General features: G+C 44.5%; 1 protein-coding gene and 1 long non-coding RNA gene across 4 annotated transcripts in view; both read left to right on the top strand.

Moving 5' to 3' along the window:
• Positions 1–27,288, top strand: part of LOC309352202 — a 206,979-nt gene that overhangs the window by 77,804 nt on the left and 101,887 nt on the right. The window lies entirely within an intron of this gene.
• Positions 1–27,288, top strand: part of SEMA4D (semaphorin 4D) — a 118,071-nt gene that overhangs the window by 8,313 nt on the left and 82,470 nt on the right. For all 3 annotated transcript variants that reach the window (XM_081880409.1, XM_081880410.1, XM_081880411.1), the window contains exon 2: positions 12,593–12,635. The gene's annotated coding sequence lies outside the window, so the exon portion shown is untranslated. The remainder of the gene's footprint in view (positions 1–12,592; positions 12,636–27,288) is intronic.

Below are 27,288 nucleotides of genomic sequence, written 5' to 3'. Positions count from 1 at the left end.
CGAATTTCCCTATGGGCTTGCTTCGCAAGACGAAAATGTCTTGCGAGTTCCTGCGGGGTTTTTTCCCTCCCCCCCCCTTTTCCTAAGCCCTAAACCGCTTATCAGCTGATCCGCTGATAAGCTGCTTATCAGCTGATCCGCTAAAAGCCGCTAAACCGCTAATAGCGCTAATCCGCTAAGCTGTCAATGGGCTTGCTTCGCAAGACGAAAAGACCGCTAGACGAAGAGCCTCACGGAACGGATTAATTTCGTCTTGCGAGGCACCACTGTACTTCTGGGTTTTACCGCATGTGCAGAAACGCTCTATTGTGCCGCATGCGTGCGCAGAAGCGGCGCCACTAGATGCGGACTTTTCAGGGTACATACAGGGTCCACTGTAATGTTTCAGCTACAGTTCATTCATTTTCAACTTTGTATTCTTGTTTTTTAAAAAATGCGCCCAGACATTCCTAGGTTTAAGGTGCCATTTAGCTCATAGCAGGGGTCAGCAAGGTTTACCTTGCCAGGGAAATCCCTCTGTGGGCCGAATCACACATGCTCATGCCTGCGATTTCTGGCGTCTGTGCAGATGTGATTTCCGGTGCCATGGAAGTGAGTCCCCGTGCCACATTGTGCCGGTTCAGCGCAGTGCGCGGGAACTCGCCAAGCGGGTGGTTCGGTTCGGGGGCGGCTGAGGGGCCAGTTAAACGACCCCCGTGGGCTGCTTGTGGCCCATGGACCTTGGGTTGCCTACACCTGGCTCATAGTTTTCATATCTCAGTTTCTAACACTGCCTCAACCATTTGTACCGTGTCCTTTCTTCTAGCAGATCAAGGTAACCAGGTGACAGCAAAAAAAATTAAAAAAAAAAAAAAATTAAAAAATTAAAAAATAAAAAAATTAGCAGGGGCAATTAGAATAAGATCTATTATTTGATTATTGACATAAACCTCCAGAGTGTATTTTGTATAGTTAAGCTTTTACCTCTGTCTTCAGTGCATTGTATTTTATTTTATTGCTGTGGCTAGTGGCTGATGCAAATAAAGATTATTCTGATTCTGTAGAGGCAAATAGGTAGACTGAAGTTTTGCAAGTATTTTTTTAAAAACATGCTCACAAAATCCTTTTAGAGATGTTTCTGCAACCTAAAATACATATAGAATTACAGAGTTTGAAGGGACTCCGTGGGTCGCCTAGTCCAGGGGTCAGCAAACTTTTTCAGCAGGGGGCCGGTCCACTGTCCCTCAGACCTTGTGGGGGGGCCGGACTATATTTTCAAGGAAAAGTATGAATGAATTCCTATGCCCCACAAATAACCCAGAGATGCATTTTAAATAAAAGAAGACATTCTACTCATGTAAAAACATGCTGATTCCCGGACCATCCGCGGACTGGATTTAGAAGGCGATTGGGCCGGATCCAGCCCCCAGGCCCTAGTTTGCCTACCTATGATCCAGCACAACATTTTCGATGCAGGAAATTCTGGAGTATCCCAATAGATGGGTGCGGGTGGCGGTTCTTTCACGCAGTGATAATGGGGCACTCAGATTTTATACCTCCCACGCCAGCCATATGGAAGTTCTTTCCATGTGGAAAGTCCCTAACGTTTGTAGTGGCTAAAGTGCCGAAACAACAACTTGTGTGTTAAAGGCTTTCTCAAGTGTTCCTGCCTTGCAGAAGGAAAGGAAATGAGATACATGGAAGTGAGTCCAAACTTCTGGGCCTGCTGACCTTAGAGCCAATTTGCAGCACCCTTGCAAACAGATAAATATTTAACTACAAAATTGCGTTTTTGTTTTGAAAATGGAAAGAGATAGTTGTTAGCATATAGGCTAGCATGTTTAATTTTTAAGAACTGAAGTATTTTAAAGTAGCTTTAAGCGTATGCATACCATGAATTGTGCATATGTTGATCTAGTTTCTCCTAGGGTTGGCAACATAGCTATTTTGAGCAGGTTCTGTTGGCAAGGCACTGTTCTGCCACATCCTGCCGGGGCTACAAGTGCCAGGGGGATGTTATGGTTTCTTCTGTGTACATTCTTGGAAAGATGGAGTCTATTATTATTAGAAACTACTGGTTGCTGTTAATCCTTAAGTAGGCATACACTTTTAAAAGCGTGTTAGAATAAGTTTCCTGAAGTCAGAGGCGTTTGATTTGTTCTTAGGCAGCATGTGTTTTGAAACCCTTTCAACAAACATCACAATATCTGCCTGCCTTCACCCTTAGGTGGCTAAATATTGTTCTGCTATCTGGACTAACTGAGCCATAGAAATTCCCCTCATCTTTGCTTATTTGTTCCTGTATTGGTTAGAAATGCATAATTTCGACAGCTGTTCCTAGATTTTCAGGTTTTTCTGTAACTAACTTCTTGTCTAAGTAAAACTGATTTATGACCTTAGAGGAATCACATGCGAAAATCCCACACTACTCCTGTTCAAAGTATTTTGCAAACACTCTGGGTCAAGGCAGAGCTTTCCAAATTGTGTGTCGCGACACGTTCGTATATCAGCTGCAGTGTGTGGGTGTGTCACACAAATGCTCCCTGTGCGTTAGTTTAACCTCCGGTTTGCTAGTAAAACTGAATTACTGTGTCGCGAAATGACGCATGTCTAAAAAGTGTGTCACCAACATGAAATGTTTGGAAAGCTCTGGGTTAGGGAAATACTGACCATTTAATGTTAGTAGCCTTTAGTGTTGTAATGTCTTGTCGCAATTTGTTTTTTCTTTGTCTCTTTTTGCATGAAAAATTGCCCATTAACACTTATTAAGCATTATCACTTATTAAGCTTGCAGGTGACATGCTGGCGGTTCTAATAAATGTGTGCCCCTGGAAGGCTTTTTCTGGCTGCCTCTGTACCATGTATAGATGCATCTATACCAGGGGTCAGCAGACCTTTTCAGCAGGGGGCCGGTCCACTGTCTCTCAGACCTTGTGGGGGGCCGGACTATATTTTGGGGTGAGAAAATGAACGAATTCCTATGCCCCACAAATAACCCAGAGATGCATTTTAAATAAAAGCACATATTCTACTCATGTAAAAACACCAGGCAGGCCCCACAAATAACCCAGAGGTGCATTTTAAATAAAAGGACACATTCTACTCGTGTAAAAACACGCTGATTCCTGGACCTTCCGTGGAATGGATTTAGACGGCGATTGGGCCAGATCTGGCCCCCAGGCCTTAGTTTGCCTACCCATGCTCCAGACTGTCAGCTTAGTTTGCCTACCCATGATCTGTACCAGTGTATAGACATCTCCATACTGTGACATTCTCTGGCACAAAATAGGCAGCATAGTAAGATGACGCACGCTGTTGGAAAACCGAACATTTTATGTATTTCCCATTTTTTTTGTTGCTGTGGCCATATTGTGTTGAGCAGTATGGGTAGCAATCAGTACCTTAAAAAATTCAGAATTGAATTCATTCCCGCTCCTTCCCTCCTTTCTTTTTAAACACACACAAAGAGTAGCTGATGTCAGGAATGTCACACCCTGCTAGGATTTTCTACCCATACTTGTTGCTTTGTTTTGCTGTATTGAAAAATTGGCCTTTGCCTACAGCTAACATACTCCCAATACAATAGTTGACAAATATCAAACTTGCGCCAGTTATAGATTGGCATATGTATGATGCTTGACTGCAGCGTTCAAAACTTGTCGGGCACATTTTGCTCCCAGCTGTCGCCCACTTGCAACCAAATGAAGATGCCCGGGCGCCATAACTTTGACACCCTCTGGAGCTGGAGGTCCTTGGATCGTGCCTGTTTTCACACACTAACAACATACCCAGTAGAATTCTACCCACATTAATTCATCTGCAGAAATCAGAACGAATTTCAGGAAGCCAAAAGTTGTGCTGGAAATAAACGACTTCCAAGCCGTCTGGCCTCAAAATGGCAACTAGACATTCCATTTTGACGACTGCAGCCCTAGTTTAAGAAGCCATTTGGCCCCTAGCGTATATATCCAAGTTTCTAACACTGCTTGGCTGTAGGTAGCATAAACTACCTACCTATAGTATGCTACTTACAGCTCCTAGATTTCCCACAGGTCAGGGATGGGAAACCTGCAGCCGTGATGTTAGACTACAACTGCCATCAGCTCAGCTGGCATGGTCAGTAGTTGGGGATGATGAGAGTTGCAGTCTAGCAGCATCATGAGCAAGCAGGAACAGGTTCCACATCTGTACTGCAGAGACACTGTAAGGGTATCTTAGTCTTAAATGCTCCTGCACTCCTTCTCAGTAGTATTCCTTGTTTGTCCTTTCAGTAGTAAACCTGAAGGAGCTTCTCCACCCCCATCGTTCAGCCCAGACACTGAGGTCCAGCTCCAAGGGCCTTCTGCCAGTTTCCTCACTGCGAGAAGTGAAGTTACAGGGAATTGGGCAGAGGGCCTTCTTGGTGGTGGCGCCTGCCCTGTGGAACAGCCGCCCATCAGATGTCAAGAAAATAAATAACTATCTGTCTTAGAAGAAATCTGAAGGCAGCCCTGTTTAGAGAAGTTTTTAATGACTGATGTTTTAATGTATTTTTAATCTTTTGTTGGAAGCCGCCCAGAGTGGCTGGGGAAACCCAGCCAGATGGGTGGGATATAAATAAAATTATTATTACTATTATTATTTCATAGTTAAAATCTTATCAGTGCCTCAAATAGGCCAAAGTGAATAGACAGTTGTTGTAACCTGACTTTTGGTTTATGTTAAGGCTGAAAGGCAAGTTGTAATTTCAAATTTATAACTACAGAAACACACACACACACAAACACGTCTTATAGCTACAAGCACCCTGATGGCCTCAATCTGATAGACTTGCATATAATGAATCATACAGATTAGAATCATGCAAATCAAACTATAGTTTAGATAACCTATTAAAGACGAAAGAGCAGAGCTGTATTGTCTGGGGGTTTTTTTAGCTGGCACCTCTAACCTCTACCTTTTTTTCCTGTGTGTGGTTTATCAAGGAAAAGATTGGTTTGCCTAACACTTTCCCTTGCTTTTTTTTCTTAAAAAAAACCAAGCTTCTTTCTTAACACTTCAGTAAATAGACGCTTTAAGCCGCTCCTCTGAGACTTTTTCTAACACTTCCTCAGCTATCAAACTTTCTACAGGAAGTGGGTGTGGGGTGCAAACAACCTTCAAAAGGCAGTGAGTTCTGCCTTCTGTTGTTTAATTGCTCTCTTTATGAGCCTCAGGCAAAGGGGCTCTGTCCAGTTCCTTCGCTGCCTCATGTGCAATAGAACGCCGGTTATTTTAATTGTTTTATTTACAATGGTACATCGGGTTACATACACTTCAGGTTACAGACTCTGCTAACCCAGAAATAGTACCTCCGGTTAAGAACTTTGCTTCAGGATGAGAACAGAAATCGTGCTCCAGCGGTGCAGCAGGAGCAGGAGGCCCCATTAGCTAAAGTGGTGCTTCAGGTTAAGAACAGTTTCAGGTTAAGAACAGACCTCCAGAACGAATTAAGTACTTAACCTGAGGTATCACTGTATTTCAAAAAATGCTTTTCAGAAAACTATGAAACAAGTTATTGCCATGGGCTCGTTGTTTTGCACAAAGCAATTTGGTTTGTATTTATTTATTATTTTTAAAAACATAAGCTCGAGGCAGCCCGGAGCAATCCACAAAGAAATGCAAAGTATTTTGTTTGGGACTTAGGAGCTGGTTCACAGGTGTGTATATCAAAACAAACATAGGGTCAAAGTTAGGGATGCTCAGGCCTTCAAGACTACTTTTTCCTCTTCTGTCGTATTTTTGCACAGAGATTTCAGCACCATTTGCTCTCTGCAGCACCATGTAACCTAAAGAACAGCTCTTAATCTCTTGAGGAGCCTTGCTTGTCCAAGACTTTGCTGCCATGAGTCACGAAGCTGTTCAGACACGTTGCTTTAAGATGCCCATTCAGTTCCCTCCAGGTGTGCAAATCGGGTCCTCCCTTAAAGAGGGCACGTATTGCGGTGAGACCTGGACAACTGGCACCCTGTGTTGTGGGTGGGCACGATTGGTCATACACAACACCCAATTGGTATGTCCCTCAAAGCTGGGTACAATCTGGCCAATGGGACGCAGTCCAAATAGTTTGAGGGACCTATTTATGCCCATGCACGTGACCCAGAGCTTCCTCTTTCGGCGTGTGCATTCGCAACACCCACCCACCTCTCTCTACCTTTAGGGCTTGTTGCACTTGACCTTGCTATGCCGTCGTCTGTCATTGGGACAGGGGCACGGCAGGAATTTCCCCCACTTGGCTGGTTGGCTGTTGCCATTTGGGTTTTGCCTGCCGTGTAGCAAATCATCACAATTTGTAAGGTTGCGGATAGGCTCTGGTTCAGGTGATAGGGATGGGAGAACGCTCTCGCCATCCCTATGTGAAGGGTATTCTGTTAAAGGAGGGGCTCAATGTTTTGGTCAACTCCTGTGAGGGGGTTGTGCCCGTGCCTGAGTCCAGGGGGACATTTGGGTGGCCGAGATAGCCCGTTCCCGGCTTTCCGCTTATCCAGGTGTTCACCCTTGGCTGACCTATACTGGTGTCCTGGGTTAGTGCTACCTGCATAGCAGGGAGTTTGTCGAACCAGAGCCTATGCAACCAGTCACATTCTGTAATCAATAAAGTTGTGGCCTAAATTTTTCCAAAAACTACACCAAAAAATTGAGTCAAGTGTGAATTTATTTAGGGGGGAGGTTTCTGGGTCTGAACATGCAAATGACCTCTCTTCATATTCTTATCAACATAGCATGAATCCTTCTAAGTCTCGGTGGTGCCAGAACCATTTTTGGCTTGCTAGAGTGATAAATTATTCTTCCTACATTTGGTAACACAAGTCTTCAACTTTTAACTGCTGCTATGGATCAATAGTGGGACTAGGTTGTCAGATACTCATCCGGAGCATTTGTCTGGCCTTTTTAATACAGTCATACGTTGGAAGTCGAATGGAATCCACTCCGCAAGTCCGTTCAACTTCCAAAACGTTCAGAAACCAAAGCTCAGTTTCTGATTGGCTGCAGGAAGCTCCCGTCGGAAGCCCCATTGGGTGTTCGGCTTCCAAAAATAGTTCGCAAATTGAAACAGTGACTTCCGAGTTTGCGGTGTTTGGGAGCCAAAACGTTCAAGAACTAAGCTGTTCAAAAACCAAGGGAGGACTATACTTTGAAGAGAACAATAGATTATGCCCTCCTGCCTCCCTGGTGGTCCTTTCACCTGTCCTTTCTCACTGACCGTGGACGCTTCCTTATCCATTTTATACCACGAATTACTGTGAAACCCCTCTTTGTTGTTGTTTAGTCGTTTAGTTGTGTCCGACTCTTCGTGACCCCCTGGACCAGAGCATGCCAGGCACTTCTGTCTTCCACTGCCTCCCGCAGTTTGGTCAAACTCATGCTGGTAGCTTTGAGAACACTGTCCAACCATCCCATCTTCTGTCGTCTCCTTCTCCTTGTGCCCTCCATCTTTCCCAACATCAGGGTCTTTTCCAGGGAGTCTTCTCTTTTCATGAGGTGGCCAAAGTCTTGGAGCCTCAGCTTCAGGATCTGTCCTTCCAGTGAGCACTCAGGGCTGATTTCCTTCAGAATGGATAGGTTTGATCTTCTTGCAGTCCATGGGACTCTCAAGAATCTCCTCCAGCACCATAATTCAAAAGCATCAATTCTTCGGCGATCAGCCTTCTTTATGGTCCAGCTCTCACTTCCATACATCACTGCTGGGAAAACCATGGCTTTAACTATACGGACCTTTTTTGGCAAGGTGATGTGTCTGCTTTTTAAGACGCTGTCTAGGTTTTAAGATGCTGTCTTTGGACTATAAAGTAACTTAAATAGAAAACAATCTTTAGAAAGATGTTTCCTCCAAAAGTATTTTATTTTAAATATCCGATTTAAATTTTTAAAATCTGATTTTTTTATTGATTTATTTTTAAAATCATTGATTTTTATCCACCCCGGTAGAAACTACCCTACAGAGGTGAAGTTTACGATTGTTGCTCCATCCACTGTCTCTCTCCCAGCCCATGTGGCCGTTGGAAGCTTGCCCAGAGAGAAAGTGGCCCTCAGACTCAGAATGTGACCCCACCCTTGTACTATGTATCTTAAGTGCTTTGATCCTGTGTTCTACTGTCCTTGTTCCAGTCATGAAACATGCCGTGAAAATGTAACAGGTTTTTCAGTGCATACATTAAATGTAGGATGGGAAGAGGAAGGCAGGGATGTGTACATTTGCTTTCCTTAATGTAAGTAACAGCAGTCCTTCTTGAAATTAAATTACTCATTTTCATGTTTCCAGGAGCGAACCCACAGTATGTACATATCAAATGTCATTAATTCTACTTAAATCTTCGTTATAGAGCTGCTGGACTTTGACCTTAATGCTCCGCTTAGCCCCCTGGCAGGCAGACAAAACAACTAAACTGAAAGCCTGAAATTTGAGCATTCGAAATCCTATTTCGGGTGATGGGTGTAGTAGCTCAAGAGAGCTAGAGGAGAGGATGAGTGTAAACAGTTGGCTATAGCGTGGAAGAGAGAGAATCTAATGGCAAGTGTGCCTGAAGTTGCATCTCCTTCTCAGTAGTATTCCTTGTTTGTCCTTTCAGTAGTAAACCTGAAGGAGCATCTCCACCTCCATTGTTCTGCCCGGACACTGAGGTCCAGCACCGAGGGCCTTCTGGCGGTTCTCTCACTGCGAGAAGTGAGGTTACAGGGAACCAGGCAGAGGGCCTTCTCGGTAGTGGCACCTGCCCTGTGGAATGCCCTCCCACCAGATGTCAAAGAGAAAAATAACTACCAAACTTTTAGAAGAATCTGAAGGCAGCCCTGTTTAGGGAAGCTTTTAATGTTTAATAGGGTATTGTATTTCAGTGTTTTGTTGGAAGCCACCCAGAGTGCCTGGGGAAACCCAGCCAGATGGGCAGGATATAAATAATAAATTATTATTATTATTAGGTAAACGTAAAGGGACCCCTGACCATTAGGTCCAGTCATGACCGACTCTGGGATTGTGGTGCTCATCTCGCTTTATTGGCCGAGGGTACCGACATACAGCTTAAGCTGCTTCTGGCGAACCAGAGCAGTGCACGGAAACGCCGTTTACCTTCCCGCTGGAGCAGTACCTATTTATCTACTTGCACTTTGACGTGCTTTCGAACTGCTAGGTTGGCAGGAGCAGGGACAGAGCAACGGGAGCTCACCCCGTCAAGGGGATTCGAACCACCGACCTTCTGATTGGCAAGTCCTAGGCTCTGCGCCACCCACGTCCCTTATTATTATTGTTGTTGTTTTATTGCGCTTTTGCTTTAATGCGCTTGGCAGATACGGCTGCCTATAAGAGTGCGGGTGCAGGTCCTCAGGAGCCCGGTTATGTCAACCCTTGCCTGCAGAACTGGCAACCCCTCACCCCTTTTCGAACACCCTCCCTTGTGAAGTGTTCCTTCAACATCTAGTCCTCTCCCCTCTCCTTGTGAGTCCTCCAGGGCAGCCTCTGGTTCTCTGAGCTGCCTTGCCCTCCCCAAAGAAAGGTGCCTCCTGAAAGTGAAAAACTTCTGGGAAATGATATATAATGAGATGAAAAAGATGTTGAAATAGATATTTACTAAGAAACCAGAAGCATTTTCACTTGGCATTGTAGGGGAGGATATTAATAGACAGGAAAGTAAGTTTTTATATGCAACAACGGCAGCAAGAATATTATTGGCACAAAAATGGAAGCAAGAAGAATTGCCAATGAAAGAAGAATGGCAAATGAAATTAATGGACTATGCAGAATTAGGTAAATTAACAGGAAGGATTCGAAACCTGCGGGATCAGAGATTCTTAGAGGACTGGAGTAAATATTTGAACTATTTGAAAAGCAATTGTAATAAACAGGTTACGCTAGTAGGACTGCAAAAAGTTCTGTAAGGAGGACTTTGTGAAATATTGCAAGGAAGACTTTGAAAAGAATTATCAGTTAATGACAATTAAAAGTAATAGAGAAATTAAGAAATGCAGAACAAAGAAATGCAATTTCCGGCGCCGTGAAAGCAAGCAGAAGGCCATGTGTTTAGTCCCCAGCATCTTTGCTTAGGGCTGCATAAGACCACTGTGTACTCAATTTATTTCAAGATGAAAGCAGACTCATTTTTATAGTACAGTGGTACCTTGGTTCTCAAACGCCTTGGTTCCCAAACACCGAAAACCCGGAATTAAGTGTTCTGGTTTTCGAATGTTTTTCAGAAGCCAAACGTCCGATGCGACTGTCGACTATTGTTTCGGGGGCACCTGCACCAATCAGAAGTCGTGCCTTGGTTTTTGAACATTTTGGAAGTCAAACAGACTTCTGGAATGGATTAAGTTTGAGAAGCAAGGTACCACTGTACCACTGTATTTGGCACTTTGGTTTTTGCTATTTATTTTGCGTTTTTGTTTTGAGGCTTTTTCGGTTAATTTGTTTTTGTGACTGTGTGGAACCCAGTTCAGCTACTGACTGATTGTGCACCTGCAGAAATGGATAAAAGCCCCCCATCCAAACAATGACTATCATCAGTGCAAGTAAGAGAAAAAATAATGTTAATTTTTATCATCTACGATACTGTCTTATTTATTTTATAGTACAGCACATTGATTATTGTCTTCATTTTATGGATCAGTGGTCTCGTTAGATAGTAAAATTCATGTTAAATTGCTGTTTTAGGGGTTGCTTTTAAAAGCCTGGAATGGATTAATCCATTTTGCATTACTTTCCACGGTGTGTGCCTTGGTTTTGGAATGCTTTGGTTTTGGAATGGACTTCTGGAACAGATTAATTTTGAGAACCAAGGTACCACTGTACAATGACAGCCCTTTCTAGTCTGTTGTCAAATTTAGGAGAAATTGTTTCTAGTCGCTTGCACAGATTTGGCCCAGTCATATGTCTCGTCTCAAGCCCAGCCATGCCATACTGGAAGTATATTTGATCATCTTAGTTTGTGTCTTCCAATTCTCATTTGTGGTCATTGATCATTTTTTATGAGGTGTTTCCTTGTTCTGCACATTTTACTATTAATGGATGTTTGCCAGTGAAACAAGTGTCTGCATCATCCAGATTTTGCATTTATTTTTCCTCCTTTAACAGGATAATAGGAGGAAATGTTTAGATATGGTTTCTCATGGGACAGCTTAAGAACAAAGCTGTTGTGCTGGAGGAGCAAGGCATCTTTTCCTACTCAGTCCCTCTTTTTTCTGATCATGGTGGTTCTTTGCAATTCATAAACCTGGAATTATTGAGTAAAATCGGGTTGTTTTTCAATTTCCTCGTCATTTATTTGTGGAAAAAATAAATTTCATGTATTTTAATAAGCAGTTCCAATCTAATACTCATGGGTGCTCTTAAGTATTTCCAAGAATTAAGTAAATTATTTTTGGCACATCAGATCAGCTTCACAAGTAATTGAACAGATATACAGTAATACATCCATGACTGTCCGCCTCGTCTAGCATCCATTCCGGCGAATGTCCGCGGCAAACCTGGAAGTACTGGAACGGGTTACTTCCGCGTTTGCCGCTTGCGCATGCGCGGAAGCGCAAACCGATCCATGTGCGTGCACAGACATGGTGCTTTGCCCTGTATCCTTTTCGGCTAGCGGCCGGGGCTCCAGAATGGATCCCGGTCACAAAACAAGGTACCACTGTATCTGAAATAAAAATCAGCAGAGGAAGATTTTGGGAGAAATTAGACTCATTGTAGCCGGAACACTGATGCTGTTACGTAACACGGATAACTGATGTTATCAATTCCTGCTGGAGTTCCCCCATCATTTCTCTTCTTCTTAAAGTGCATTCAGTTTGCAGTAGTTTGCCCCAATTGGACATCAGTTCACAAATACCGTATTAATTGAAGGGTATTTGCTGTTTAGAATATAACTTGCTCTAATTAACTGATTGCCCAGAAATCCAACCCGGCTCCTACTCATCTGAAATATTCAGTTCTGCATATAGGTCACACCTAAAAATTGGTACTGGGGATTAACAATTTGAAATGCATTTTCTGTGCTGCTTTCCAAGTACTTAGAAACTATTTTTTGTTCTGTATATGTATTAAATTCTGTGTACCTTAAACATTTTCCTGTATTTTAATATTGTTTACATGTCATCCATGGTTTAGACTCTTATACAAATCTTACATACATTGCAATATATTTACCAGGTGGGGCACATCACATTTTGTTGCATCACAATTCTTTCTCGCTCTGTAATCGAGTATGAACTTGCATATATTAGCATGGATTTCTGCCAATCCTTGATAACTAGCTTAAAATCTAAGCAGTCTTACGAATGCTTGGTAGGTTTTTCTTTCATTGCTTGTTGCATTGTTGATTTCCCTTCCTGGAGGTGAATACAATGTTAAGGATTCATTTGAATTCTAGACACGGTAGTTCCATGTCACGGAGCCAGGATCCTTCCCCAAGGGAAAAGGTGAAAGTGCTTCCCATCACTCACCTTCCCTGCCAGTGATTAGGGACTGACATTGACTACTTCCAGTGGGAGTCCCAAGGAGTCATTTTCAGCCAGAAAGAGTGTAATTGTGATACAGTTCCTGGGAGGGGGGACGACGAGAAACTGACAGAATGAAGACCAATTAAACTCTTTATTCCCTTCCCTACAGGAATACAGCGAGTCCCATAATAAACCACTCTCTGATCTTCACGGTGAGTAGTTTTATGGTTACTTCCTACAATCTTAGGTACACTTACTTCTGCGCTGAACTCAATGAGACTTACCGTATTTTTCGCTCTATAAGACGCACCAAACCACAAGACGCACCTAGTTTTTGGAGGAGGAAAACAAGAAAAAAATATATTCTGAATCTCAGAAGCCAGAACAGCAAGAGGGATCGATGCGCAGTGAAAGCAGCAACCCCTCTTGCTGTTCTGACTTCTGGGATAGTTGTACAGCCTGCATTCGCGCCATAAGACGCGCACACATTTCCCCTTACTTTTTAGGAGGGAAAAAGTGAGTCTTATAGAGCAAAAAATAAGGTACTTCCGAGTTAGAAAAAGAGAGAGCATAAGATTATGCTATTGGCCTGTGATCCTAGATACAGTCACTTATAAGAAATGCCCTTTGAACTCCACGAGGCCTGCCACCAGTTAAAAATATACTTTGGATTTGCAAGACCCAGTGAGCATACACTTATTGTATTTACTTTTAAAATTATTGATGGTTCGCCAGATCTTGCGTAATAATATGAAAAGCGGAAGCAAAGTGCTGTTGCCCTTACGGATTCACTGTGTGTTTTCCCCTTCCTTTCCCAGCGTTGGCTTTGTTTTGTTTTAAAGAAAGTAATATTGATCTCAAATCCAGTTTAGGCTGCATGGGATTTAAAAATGCGGCTGGCTTTAGAATGCTGTCATTCTTCTCTCAAAGGACTTTCCACTTGACAGCAAATCTCTCGCCGTTGCCTAGAACCACTGAAGGCGTTTTTTTGCTTCAGACTGTGTAAACAATAGTGTGAGACCCTGCAGTTTCTTACTGTACGAGAAACTGAAGGCATTGGTTATTTGCGTAATTCTGCTTGAGCAGAGCGATTGCAAGAATCTGTTCCTTTTTTCTGAAGAACCGAATGAGGCTTTGGAAGCAGGCAGCCATATGCAAATCAAGGATACAAGGTTCAGTGCATTCCAGCACATTTAAGAGTCCCTGTGTGACTTTCTTTGCGCTCTTGAACTACAGTAAACAAAACCAAAAAGCATTAGTTTTAACAAACTTGTAATCCCATACACACTTACCTGGGAGGAGCCTCATTGAACACAGTGGGGCTTACTTATAAGTAAACATGCATAGGTTTTCACGGTCTGCTCAAGCATGAAAAACTTGCCTACTAAATGGATACGGCCAAAAAAAACAAAAGACTTACAAAACAGCTGGGTTTAGATGGATTGCATTTTTAATTACGAAGATTCTTCAGAAACAGGTTAAGATGTGTTTGTTACTTGGTCTGCATACCTCTTTAAAAAGAAGGTGTTTCCTTCCTAGTGTTTTTATCCTTCATTTGTCAGTGATCTTATCTTCCTTTTTATTCAGTAAAGCGTTGAAGAATCTGTGTCAGTGTAAACTAGTCTGTGTTGAGGAGCCACAAACTGTGACTAGAGGGAGGGCTTGAACTGAGCAATACTGTACTTGCATTATGCTGGGTCCATAGATAAGCGTAGGGACACTGGTGGCACTGTGGTCTAAACCACTGAGCCACTTGGGCTTGCCGATCAGAAGGTTGGCGGTTCGAATCCCCATGACGGGGTGAGCTCCCATTGCTCTGTCCCAGCTCCTGCTGACCTAGCAGTTCGAAAGTGTGCCAGTGCGGGTAGATAAATAGGTACCGCGGGAAGGTAAATGGCGTTTCTGTGCGCTCTGGTTTCCGTCACAGTGTTCCGTTGTGCCAGAAGTGATTTAGTCATTCTGTCCACATGACCTGGAAAGCTGTCTGTGGAGAAATGCTGGCTCCCTTGCCCTGAAAAGCAAAATGAGCTCTGCAACCCCACAGTCGCCTTTGATTGCGCTTAACCGTCCAGGCGTCCCTTACCTTACCATAGATAAGCCATTGCTACACTGGCAGAATGGCCACTGAATCCTATCCCTTGAGTAGAGCAGGGAAGCATCTGAGAAGAAAATACAAAACCAGAAAAAAAAATAGATATGCCTCCAACACTGGCTCCCAGTACGTTTCCGAGCACAATTCAAAGTGTTGGTGTTGACCTTTAAAGCCCTAAACGGCCTCGGTCCAGTATATCTGAAGGAGCGTCTCCTCCCCCATCGTTCTGCCCGGACACTGAGGTCCAGCGCCAAGGGCCTTCTAGTGGTTCCCTCGCTGTGAGAAGCCAGTTTACAGGGAACCAGGCAGAGGGCCTTCTTGGTAGTGGCACCTGCCCTGTGGAACGCACTCCACCAGATGTCAAAGAGAAAAACAACTACCAGATTTTTAGATGATATCTGAAGGCAGCCCTGTTTAGGGAAGCTTTTAATGTTTAATAGGTTATTGTATTTTAATATTCTGTTGGAAGCTGCCCAGAGTGGCTGGAGAAACCCAGCCAGATAATAATAAATTATTATTATTATAACATCCCTGGAAGAACTGCTACAATTCACACATGACCCACATGCAGAGGCAGCCAGTGATTTGTAGCAGTTGAGACATGCTCCTAACAGCCCTACAGTGGTACCTCGGGTTAAGATCTTAATTCGTCCTGGAGGTCCGTTCTTAACCTGAAATTGTTCTTAACCTGAGGTACCACTTTAGCTAATGAGGCCTCCCACTGCCGCTGCGCTGAAGCTGCGTGATTTCTGTTCTCATCCTGAAGCAAAGTTCTTAACCTGAGGTACTATTTCTGGGTTAGCGGAGTCTGTAACCTGAAGTGTCTGTAACCCGAGGTACCACTGTACTTGTCTAACATCACATGTAACATTGGCAGAGCATCTCTGCTTCAAGAGCCCTGGTGGCATAGACGGTCTCCAGGCATCATTACAGGCCGGAGTTTGAACCCCCTTTCTCACACACAACTGCTGTGTTAGGAACCCAGCACACACAACATACCCTGGACACACACTCCTTTTGCAAGGGTTCGAGATCTAACCCAGGGAGGGACAGACACTGTTTCTGAGCAACCAAGGAGCAGACTGGGCCAGGACACACAACAAGGGCTGCCGCAGATAAACATACAATAGCCTCCAGTGGCTCACTGCACAGGCTGTGGGATTGGCAAGCAGGACAAGAGTTTGAGGGAAGAACATGCCCCTCTCAAATGCCTGGAAAAAGATGTCTCATCAGGGACAATAGCAGGGTGCCCCTGGAACTTGGACTCACAATACAGGCAGCAATTGGATATAATGTGGGGCATAGGTGCCAACTCCTGCCTGAGCAGCCACAAAATTCCGCACGAAGGGGCTGGGTACCCACACATTTCACTTCCAGGCCCTGGTGTGCTGCATGGCACTCTGAGCAGCCACAGTCTCAGGGCCAAGCTGGCACTGCTACATTTCTTTTCCACTTTGTTCCAGTCTAACACCCAACTCTTAGTGTCAGGTAAGGGATACGGGTGGCACTGTGGGTTAAACCACAGAGCCTAGGAGTTGCCGATCAAAAGGTTGGCGGTTCGAATCCCCGCGATGGGGTGAGCTCCCGTTGCCCGGTCCCTGCTCCTGCCAACCTAGCAGTTCGAAAGCAGGTCAAAGTACAAGTAGATAAATAGGTACCGCTCTGGCGGGAAGGTAAACAGCATTTCCGTGCGCTGCTCTGGTTCGCCAGAAGCGGCTTAGTCATGCTGGCCACATGACCCGGAAGCTGTACGCCGGCTCCCTTGGCCAATAAAGCGAGATGAGCGCTGCATCCCCAGAGTCGGCCATGACTGGACCTAATGGCCCTTTACCTTTACCTTAGTGTCAGGTGGACAGAAGCCACCGGAGGAGCCCTAGTCCAATGGAACTCTCCCTGCTTTTTTAAAAGCAGACGTTCTCTGGTTCCAGGCAAACATCCTGGAACAACAGGGCTTTCACACATGTATTTTGCCTTCAAACATTCGAAGGAGGGGGCGGAAGGGGGGTGTTGGAGTTGAAGGCATGCTCCCACCCATCAGCAGTGCTTTTAAGAAGAGACACGGGGATTTTGAATGCCTTGAGAAGGTACACCAGTGATTCTCCTTTCTGCATTGCCGGTCAGTTGTGGGGCAGGAGCTCACCTTGTTGGAACATAGAAGCAACCAGCAGCCTCACACACAAAATTGGGATTCCTGGAGAGCCATGTTTGTTCTGCAAGCCAGAGGTTTTCCCATCCCTGCTGTGGGACTTAAGAGCCCTTCAGCTGGCAGAACTTGAGAATAGGACTTCTCCCAAAAAGCAACGGCATTTAAAAAAATAAAAAAATCGTCAGATGGTGTCTCTAATCCAGGGATAGGCAAACTAAGGCCCAGGGGTCGGATCCGGCCCAACTGCCTTCTCAATCCGGCCCACGGACGATCAGGGAATCAGCGTGTTTTTACATTAGTAGAATGTGTCCTTTTATTTAAAATGCATCTCTGGTTTTTTGTGGGACATAGGGATTCGTTCATCCCCCCCCCCCGAAAAAATATAGTCTGGCCCCCCACATGGTCTGAGGGACAGTGGCTGAAAAAGTTTGCTGACCCCTGCTCTAATCCAAAACTGAAAAAAAGATGTGAAAATCATAATAAATTAAATCTTAATCATAAATCACTTTTTTCCATGTATCTGGACATAAATGGGTTGTTGTTTTTTTAATAGAGAAAGGTTTATAGGAAAGCTTTTTAGGTTCTATCCCTGAATTAGGCAATTATTGCTGTTAATGACTGTCAATCCGTCCCCTTCGTCCGCAGCCTGTGTAGCAAGCTTAGAGTAGCAAGTCTTCTATCATGTGGGTCTGTGGGAAGTGCTTCTACTGGTTTATGTGGCAGCTCATGCAGAGCTTGCAGACGCACACTGAGTAACCAGTGTGAGCCTTTCTATTTTTAAGCATGTTAATTTTAGTACACCTTAGTTTATATGTGGCTTGTTGAAATGTATCTCTAGCAGTGGGGCTAAGCCTGAACAGCGACGATACTAACCGCACAGGTAGAACTACTTAGAAAAATCAAACGTCATCCTTTGGGGATGAGGCAAATAGAGTATTCTAAAGAAAACCGTTTTCAGAAATACAATCCACCGTTCTGCATAATTTTGTTTCTGGAAACACTGTGACTTACTATGATCTTAGTGTGGTGTCCTTTAAAAAAAATAGAGCTCTGTACGTTTTGAAAATAATAGAAAAATAGAGCTCTGTATGTAATGAAGAAAGCTTCATTAACTTAAATTCTGTCTTGATCAATGGCATTTGTATGTGTGTGACTTCCCCTACTCTTACAGATTTCCTTAGGAAGCCCTAGCAGCCCTCAACTTGATTTTAAATCAATCCAACCCGACTATAATTCAGTTAAGACATTTGGGCTCTTCTTTGGGTATGTGACATTGGCTGTTAGTGCAAATGACAAAAAAAAAAAGAAGAGCCGCCATTTGTGACACATGCACTCCCCAGCCCTTGTGAAGAATCTAGATTCAACTGTATGCCAGTTAAAAACTGGAATACTTAGGTCTTTGATGGACTTTGTTTGATTAGGTCAAGGTATTCGGTCTCAGCTGTGGCTCACTGATATTTGTGTGATCATTAGGCAGTAGCCCTGTTCACTTTGCACATGTGTTGAAAGCTTGCAGGCAGGGGAACGCGTTCTTGCCTGCTGTCCTGACAACCACTTGTTCAGTAGAAGGTGTGAGAGAGCTCTGGGGACGTACAGCTATGTGTGCAGAGGTTCTTCCGCATGGTTTGGAATAGCGTGTTCTCCTTCATGGAGAGCAGGTGTTGTGGTGGGGGCCGCCAGGACACTCCAAAGTGTGTGTGTGGGGGGGCTAATTGATCGTTGGCCACTGATGCGATTGGGGCTTCCCTTGTTGTTGGGAAGAAGTTAATGTTGCCATTTATTGATTGACAGCCAGAAATAGTAAAACTCCTTGCACGAGGCTAGGGCTTCCTCTTTTCGCCCGTGCATTGGATTGCCCGTCCCTCCCTCCCTAGAATAGGGGGGTTTTTTTTGACCTTGCTATGCCTGTCATGGGCTCGTCTGCTTTGGAGCGGGGGCCTGGTAGGAATTTTGTCCATCTGGCTGATTGGCTGGGGCCATTTGGATTTTGCCTATTGCGTAGCAAATCGTCACAACTTGTAAGGTTCGCAGTTAGGCATTGGTTTATGGTTTGGTTGGTTGAGGGGCATGGATTGGCTGTGCCTGCCCCTCTAATGCTGCTGCTGCAAGGGATTCCGTTAAAGGAATTGGGAGCTAACTATTGCTTGTCCACTCTGTCAAGGGGGCTCAGGCCATAGCAATGAGCTCCTGGTTGCATTTGGGGTGAGGGCAGGTTCCCTGCTCCGCGTAACCCCCAAGTGTATTCCCCCATTCTGACTTTTGCATCGTGCGGAATGTCAGTCTGTCCCCCATGGTGGGGGCAGATAGTCGCAACCAATGCCTACGCAACCACTCACAAATTTGTATTTTAATAAAGTTGTGGCCAAAATTATGCCAAAAATCTTAAACAAAAATTTCTGTGTGATGTGTGAGTTATTGGGGTGGACCTGGGGACCTTGACACGCAACTGCATTCTCAGGGGTACTAAGAGCGCGCACTCCTATACAGTGGATGCTCGGGTTGCGAACGTGATCCATGCGGGAGGCATGTTCACAAACCGCAGGGTCCGCAACCTGCAGCGCTGCATCTGCGTACGCACAGGTTGCGATTCGGCGCTTCTGCGCATGCGCAAAGCGTGATTTATTGCTTCTGCGCATGCATGACCGCCAAAACATGGAAGTAACCCGTTCCAGTACTTCCTGGTTTTGGTGCATCCATAACCCAAAAAAACACAACCTGAAGCGTCTGTAACCCGAGGTATGACTGTAATTCATTTTATGCCTCCTGCTGAAAATGTGGAAAGGTTGTGGTCCAGTGGTTGTGATCCTACTTCTGCCTCTACGTATTAACTTGTTTGATGATGATGATGATGATAATAATAAGAAGAAGAAGAAGAAGAAGAAGAAGAAGAAGAAGAAGGACCCCTGGATGGTTAACTCCAGTCAAAGGCGACTATGGGGTTGCGTCGCTCATCTCGCTTTTCAGGCCAAGGGAGCCAGCGTTTGGCCACAGACAGCTTTCCGGGTCATGTGGCCAGCAGGACTAAACCGCTTCTGGTGCAACGGAACACTGTGACGGAAACCAGAGTGCACAGAAATGCCATTTACCTTTCTGCCGCGGAGGTATCTATTTATCTACTTGCCCTGGTGTGCTTTCGAACTGCTAGGTTGGCAGGAGCTGGGACAGAGCAATGGGAGCTCACCCCGTCGCGGGGATTCGAACCGCTGACCTTCTGATCGGCAAACTCAAGAGACTCAGTGGTTTAGAGCACAGCGCCACCCGCGTCCCCTTGTTTAATATGCACATACTCTAACCGGGGCTACGAAAATAATCTTGGGTGGAGGGGTAAAATAGGGCAAAACAAGGAGGCGATGCATTTGCGAATTATGAACCATCTGTGCAGAAGGTGAGCAAGGTACATCCCTTAGTTCAGAATGTGTGTTTTGTTTTTGGGGGGTGTTTTGTTTTTTGCTCAGGTGCCTTGCAGCAGTGGCATTACAAGGGAGATATGAGTAAGGGGGACTAACAGGAAATAAGTCATTTTCCTGTCTGCTTCACGGTGAAAGCAAATGTCTCTGTCCTTTATTGTATTGCTTAGTCACACAATATTACCTGTCCAAAGGGATGAATTGTTTTGATTTAAGAGGCTGGTATCCTGAGGGTTTGTAATGCCTGTGGGCATGCAGTCTGCTTGATAGCTGATAGCTTTTGTGAATAGAGAGAAGTTGATTTTCACCCCAACATCCTGCCCCCAAGCAATTTTAAATGAATCCCTGTCTCTCCTGATGAATGCGTCATGCAGCTGATCCATCTTTCTGCCTGAAAGCCATGAATATAGTTGAAAACTGCAAGCTTCAGCATGTGACCTAATCCTTTGGAGTTGCAGACATTTTATAATCCTTTTGAAAGTCCTTAGAATTTGAGTTGTAGCATTTGTGCTAGGGTGATGATTTATAGATATGGCAGCACCTTGTTAGAGAAAACAAACATAACACCTTGTTACCTTTCCCACTGCAATACTTTTGTCTTCAACAATTGGGGTGCAAAGACAGGATTAATCTCTTCCGGAAAATGTTGAGCCATGTACATCAGGGGTCTGCAAACTTTTTCAGCATGGGGCCGGTCCACTGTCCCTCAGACCTTGTGGCGGGGCCGGACTATATTTTGAAAAAAGAAGAACGAATTCCTATGCCCCACAAATAACCCAGAGATGAATTTTAAATAAAAGGACACATTCTACTCATGTAAAAACATGCTGATTCCTGGACTGTCGGCGGGCCGGATTGAGAAGGCAGTTGGGCCGGATCCGTCCCCTGGGCCTTAGTTTGCCTACCCATGATGTAGGCATTTTAGAAGAATGTTTCAGTTGCTACATGTGGCTTTGTAGGGAAGCTAGGGTACTGGTGGCTTCCTGACATGTTCATCAACAGCAATATAGACGCTTCTGTGTAAAGTTCACCTGCACAGAGAATAGTGTGGTTATTTCCCCCCAATATGGAGATTAATTCCATGTTAGAAGCAAACACCCAAATTCATACAATGAGTCTGCTGTACAGTTGGATGATGAGATAAGTGTCCTAGGCTCAGATCCAGCTCTGAAAGTGAGCTGCAATTTTTAACCCCCCACCTTATGCTAAAAATGGGACCAGCTGTCCTTACCTGTGAGCTGGCTGAGTGAGTCATAGGGGATCCAGCATGAGCAAAGGGACAGCCCCTTAAGTCTCTCTGACTTATTTTTGGCTTATATAGTTCGTGAAAACAACAAAAATATACAAATATGGGGGGTGGGAATTGAACAGAAGCTATGTATCCTATCAGCCAGGAGGTAAAAAGCCTCTAAACATACACACATAGTAATTTACTCAACCTGCAACAAGTAAGAAAGAAAACCCTGGGACAGCGGCAAAACCCTTTTCTGTTAATAGATACCCGTTGAAGTTTCTGCTAACTATCAGTTGCGAGTTGCAAGATTTGCATTGACTGCCCAAAGGCTGAGGTACATTTTAATGTAAAGATGTACTTGGGTTGATTCTGTTCTTTAATATTGGATTAGTGTATATATATATTTTCTGTGGTTGATATGACCATGATGGTAGAAACAGCAATAAACTGTGACAGTTAATAGCCGTGGTGGCCCTTAAATATTTTTCGCTTGTTGGATTTTCTAAGTGTCCTGTAAGTCAGGGAGAAAAATGTAAATTTAATTCTTCCACCCAGGGAGGGAAATAATAATATTTTCAGCAGTCTAAATGGGCCAGACAGCTTGCGCACTGGGCATTTTATTATGTAGACAGAGTAGCCATTGTTCTTCCCACAACGCCTGTGTTGCTTCAGTCTATATCAAATAATGCTCCCAAGAAGCGTTGTGAAAGTAATGATTCCCCTTTGAAAGAATCCCCAAACTTGGGGGGGGGGGGTTATTCTATCATTTGGTTTAAACAGGACCAGATGGGCTTGTAAAGCACAGCATGCCAGAGCGAGATCCAATAGTACATTCTGGCTTTAGTTATGAAAATGGCTTGTAAAATACTGCTCACATTGTCGTCCGATCACGTTAGCTTTCATCAGTGCAGGCGAGGAAGCAGCTAAGATTTGGATTGCATTTTCTTTAGCTTCTCCTTAGAAAGCCAAGAGAATTTTGTTAAAATCAGTACTGTCTAAATTAATGCTGGCCTCCCGAGATATTTTTCCAAGCCAGGAACAAGGAACTTGACCCAATGGGTTTATTTGGAAGCAAAATCCCATTTGATCTTACTGGTTCTGCTTTCCAGTATCGTAGCTGTGACCCCCCCCCCCAAAAAAAGCCCCACCATTGACTTGTAGTTCCATTCCATGCTGGGAATCAGGATGTTAAACATCGGTTTTAATAACTTTGATTCTAGCAGGCATTGGCTGAGGCCGAACATCAGGGGCTGCCTTCCTTTTTGGATTAGTGGGCACATTTTGAATTTCAATAAGAGTTCTGGAGGCACCAGTCAAAAAATGGCTGCCATGGAAGGGATGTGCATAACACAAAATTGCGGAGACAAGCACCCCAACAGCTTTGTGCTTACCGTGGGGAGTCAGCTCTGTCCTGCTGGTCCTAGGTAAAAATGATAAACAACCCCTGGACGATTAAGTCCAGTCAAAGGTGACTGGGGTTGCAGCGCTCATCTCGCGTTCAGGCCGAGGGAGTCGGTGTTTGTCCACAGACAGCTTTCTGGGTCATGTGGTCAGCATGACTAAACCGCTTTTGGCGCAACAGGACACTGTGATGGAAGTCAGAGTGCACGGAAACGCCATTTACCTTCCTGCCGCAGCGGTACCTATTTATCTAGTTGCCCTGGTGTGCTTTCGAACTGCTAGGTTGGCAGGAGCTCATTCCATTGCGGGGATTCGAACCACTGACTTTCTGATCGGCAAGCCCAAGAGGCTCAGTTCTTTAGACCACAGCACCACCCACTTCCTGAATAAACAAGCACACAATCACTGATAGGTCCACCCGCCATTGTGAGGCTCAAAGCAATGAAGATGATGCCTCTCCAGTTGTTGCCATTGGCTGTGGGTTTCTTGTGATGTCACAAAAGCACTTGGCAACTAAGTGGATATAAAGACAGGCCAAGAGGAAAGCCCTTTTCTGTTTCCAGCAGGACACACCTGGCAATGGAGGGCACCACTGGAAGTCTTCACAGGTGTTATGTACAGTATCTGGTGCCACGGTCTGTCTTCCAGGTTGAGGTCATAGCTCCTTGCACTGCGTCCTGAAATCTAGCATCAGTGCAATGAATTTACGCAGGGCACATGGATCAAAGTACCGTATTTAATGTTGCCTAAGACTGGTGTTTCCCAGTAGTGATGTATGGAAGTGAGAGCTGGGCCATAAAGAAGGCTGATTGCCAAAGAATTGATGCCTTTGAATTATGGTGCTGGAGGAGACTCTTGAGAGTCCCATGGACTGCAAGAAGAACAAACCTATCCATTCTGAAGGAAATCAGCCCTGAGTGCTCACTGGAAGGACAGATCGTGAAGCTGAGGCTCCAATATTTTGGCCACCTCATGAGAAGGGAAGACTCCCTGGAAAAGACCCTGATGTTGGGAAAGATGGAGGGCACAAGGAGAAGGGGGCGACATAGGACAAGATGGTTGGATAGTGTTCTCGAAGCTACCAGCATGAGTTTGACCAAACTGTGGGAGGCAGTGGAAGACAGGAGTGCCTGGTGTGCTCTGGTCCATGGGGTCATAAAGAGTCGGACACGACTAAATGACTAAACAACAACAACAACAAGACTGGTGTGGCTCTGTGATGCCTTCATCACTTCTCCTGCTGATGTCTCTCTGTTCGGACTGCAAGTACTTTTGACTGGCCATCAAGGCTTTTCTCTTAGGCCTAGGAAACTTGAGAAGCTTGCATTCAGAGCAGAGTTGGGCAACCTGTGGACCAAGAGTTGCACGTGGCCCTCAGCCGAATCTCATGTGTCTGGGGGAAACTGATGAAGGGAAGGCTTCAAGGAAAGCTGAAACAGAAGGACTGTAGGAGGCGGAGGGAAGCTTTCTGCAAGGGCAAAAAGGGGCAGCCTTGGGCAAGAGCAGGGCAAGGAGTGGGTGGGAAAAATTTGTTTGTGATTCTGGCCCTTTCACTACCATAATGGCAGGTTACCCTTGACCTTAGAGAGAGATACAGTTCCCCACCTCTTCTTGGGGGGCTGTTTTGAGGAAGCTTGCATGAGTGGTTCTTGAGGAGTTCTTGGAATTAAAATATGAGAAGACTTGTTGTTGGGGAAATAAATGTCAGTGTGGGGCTGCCGTTGCCTGCTTTCCTTGGAAATAAAGGAAGTTGCTTTTAAATGCCATCAATGCAAATAGGACGGGAATGCACTCTGAGTTAGGCCATTTATAGGGAGAAGCTCTGCCATGAGTGCTGTTTTTGTGGAAAGGCAGGATGTAAATTGGTGTGAAACATACAAACATTTTTCTTCCTATTGCTTGCATGCTTTTCCTGTTAGACTTTCAGCCTTCCTGTTAGAACATTGGCACTGAAAGAGAAAGAATATATGGTGTGAGCCAAATTGATTTGCTTCTAAAGCAAAAGCGTTCAGCTATTGCTTCGCCACTAAGAGGTTTTTATAGAGAGTAAAATAATGTCTCTGCCTTCTCCCTCCAGTTGTGTGTGTGTGTGTTTTTGTTGTTGTTATTTTTTGCAAAACAAGTACAAACTATATGCTGCAAATAGTCTCTGGCTGATTTCACACCAAGACTGACAGGCTTCTGCCAGGGAAACCTGGGTTCAGACACCATCTGGACCTTGAAGTTCATTGAGTGGCCTTTGGAGCAGGGATAATCCGTGTGCCACCTCGTTGAGTTTTCAACTGACAAGAAAAGTAGTAGTATGTCTCTCTAGGAATTTTACTTGTGCAGATATAAGGGAAAACACATAGGTGTCCTATTACTAATTTCATTCTAAAAATGTAAACCTGCCTTTGAGTTCTTCAGTTACTGCCCCCCGCTGCAACACTTATCTGAATGGGAACTTTATATTTTTCCTTGAGCTCTTTGGCTGAAAGTTTGGGATCAAAATGAGACAAATGGAGGAAAAGTCATGTTCAGAAATATGTAAGAAAGGCTGGGATTCAGCTAGTGAGTCCTGTCAGTTTCTGCTTGTGCAATCAGCCCCTGCACACCCCACCCTGAATTTGGCTTGAGGGGCTGGGGAAATCCATGGAACAGGAGGAGGAATATGGGGATGTTGTTCCATGTGCTATTGATCACATTGCATGGTTGAATTCCCCTTAAAAATCTTATTTGTGATAGTGTATGTCTAGGGTAGTTTACAGAAGGATCAAAACAGCAGAAATGTGAATGGTGAGAAACAAAGTTGCAATGCGCTAAATAAAAACAGCATAAATAGCAGTATTAACATTGCATCTAAAATAATGTATTTGCCTGGTGCTGAGGGCAATAAAGCAGGTGCTAGGTTAACCTCACTGGGGTGCTACCACTGAGAAGCCCCTCACTTCTCAGGGTAGCCACTAACTTTACCTTGGACAGCAGGAAAAGCTGCAGGAAGAGAATATATTAATGGAAGGGAAGTATATACAGTCATTCCTAAATTGGCTTCCGAATGATCGAAACCCAGAAGTGTTTGTGTTTTCGAAGGTTCCTTTGGAATCCGAACATCCGTTCCTGCAGCCAATCAGAAGCTGTGCTTTGGTTTCCGAACAGTTTGGAAGTCGAACGGACTTCCGGAACGGATTCCGTTCGACTTCCAAGGTACGACTGTATGGAGAAAAGTGGTTCTTCAGTTGTCCTGGTCCTAGGCTGTGAAGGGCTTTAAACATCAAAACCAGCACTTTGAAAGCAATGCACTTTACATTTTACATTAGTACTGAATGCTGTTTCTAGATTACCAACATCTCTAAGGCAGTACTGCATGTAGCATATTGTAGTAGTCTAACCTGGAGGTTACCAGAGGGTGGATAACTGAGACCAAGTCACCTTTCTGAAGCTCTGCAGAGTTTACAGTGCACCTTCAGAATGGAATCTATATATTAAGACACATTCCATCTTCAGGCTTCTTCGTAATATTCACGCTTGACAAATACAGTGGTACCTCGGGTTACATACGCTTCAGGTTACATACACTTCAGGTTACAGACTCCGCTAACCCAGAAATAGTGCTTCAGGTTAAGAACTTTGCTTCAGGATGAGAACAGAAATCGTGCTCCGGCGGCGCGGCAGCAGCAGGAGGCCCCGTTAGCTAAAGTGGTGCTTCAGGTTAAGAACAGTTTCAGGTTAAGAACAGACCTCCGAACGAATTAAGTACTTAACCTGAGGTACCACTGTATTACCATCACATTCCTATTCTTATCACCGTTGCCTTTGCTTCTCACAATTTTAGTGTGGGAGGGATTCCTGTGCTATCACTGCTGAACAAAAAAATATTTTTCCTTTCCCTTTCTAAAGATACCTGGCAGTGCCCTAATGCTGGATCATATCCCGTGTAAGCTTGTGATGCATATAAAACCAGACTATAATTTGAAGTTACGTTAGAAAGCCCTGGGCTCACACGTTCCTTCAACACCCTTTCCTCCCTGAAATTTTAGCGCCTTCGCCCTTAGAGCTGAATTATTATTAAACTGCGGTCCATCCGTACCAGAATCCCAAACCATGGTTTCTTTTAATGGTGCTTGCAATTCTGCCTTGGAGGGTGAGCTCAAACTCATTTGCTCATTCGAATGTAAGGACAAAATGTTGGTTTGTGATAAATGGGAATTTGGTGAGCAAATCTGTGTGCTGGGTGGGGACAGAGGGAGTGTGGGGGCCAGAGGCGATTGGTCATTTAACACCAAAACCATCAAAAAAAGTGGGGGGAGCAAAAAACCCTTGCCCAGATCCCTTCCAGTATCTGAAGGAAATGTGGATTTTTACTGGCGGAAGCGGAGGGGGTTAAACTGTACAATAACTTGTGCAAGATGGAAGACAAAGAAAGGGTGCTCTAATATTTATCTGAGGCTGACATCCCTTTTAAACTGACATTCTGTTGTAACAGAGCCTTTATAATTTTCCAGTCAGTAATTTCTGAAGCTAGCACTTTAAAGCTTCAACTCATGCAGCTCTGACCCGCTGTTCTAATGGAGAGTGGTTTTCAACAGTTTTTAAAAATGTGTAATTT

The sequence above is a fragment of the Podarcis erhardii genome, assembly GCF_964252035.2.
Source record: "Podarcis erhardii genome assembly, chromosome: 11".
NCBI lineage: Eukaryota > Metazoa > Chordata > Lepidosauria > Squamata > Lacertidae > Podarcis > Podarcis erhardii.
This window is presented reverse-complemented; position numbering and strand designations above follow the sequence as displayed.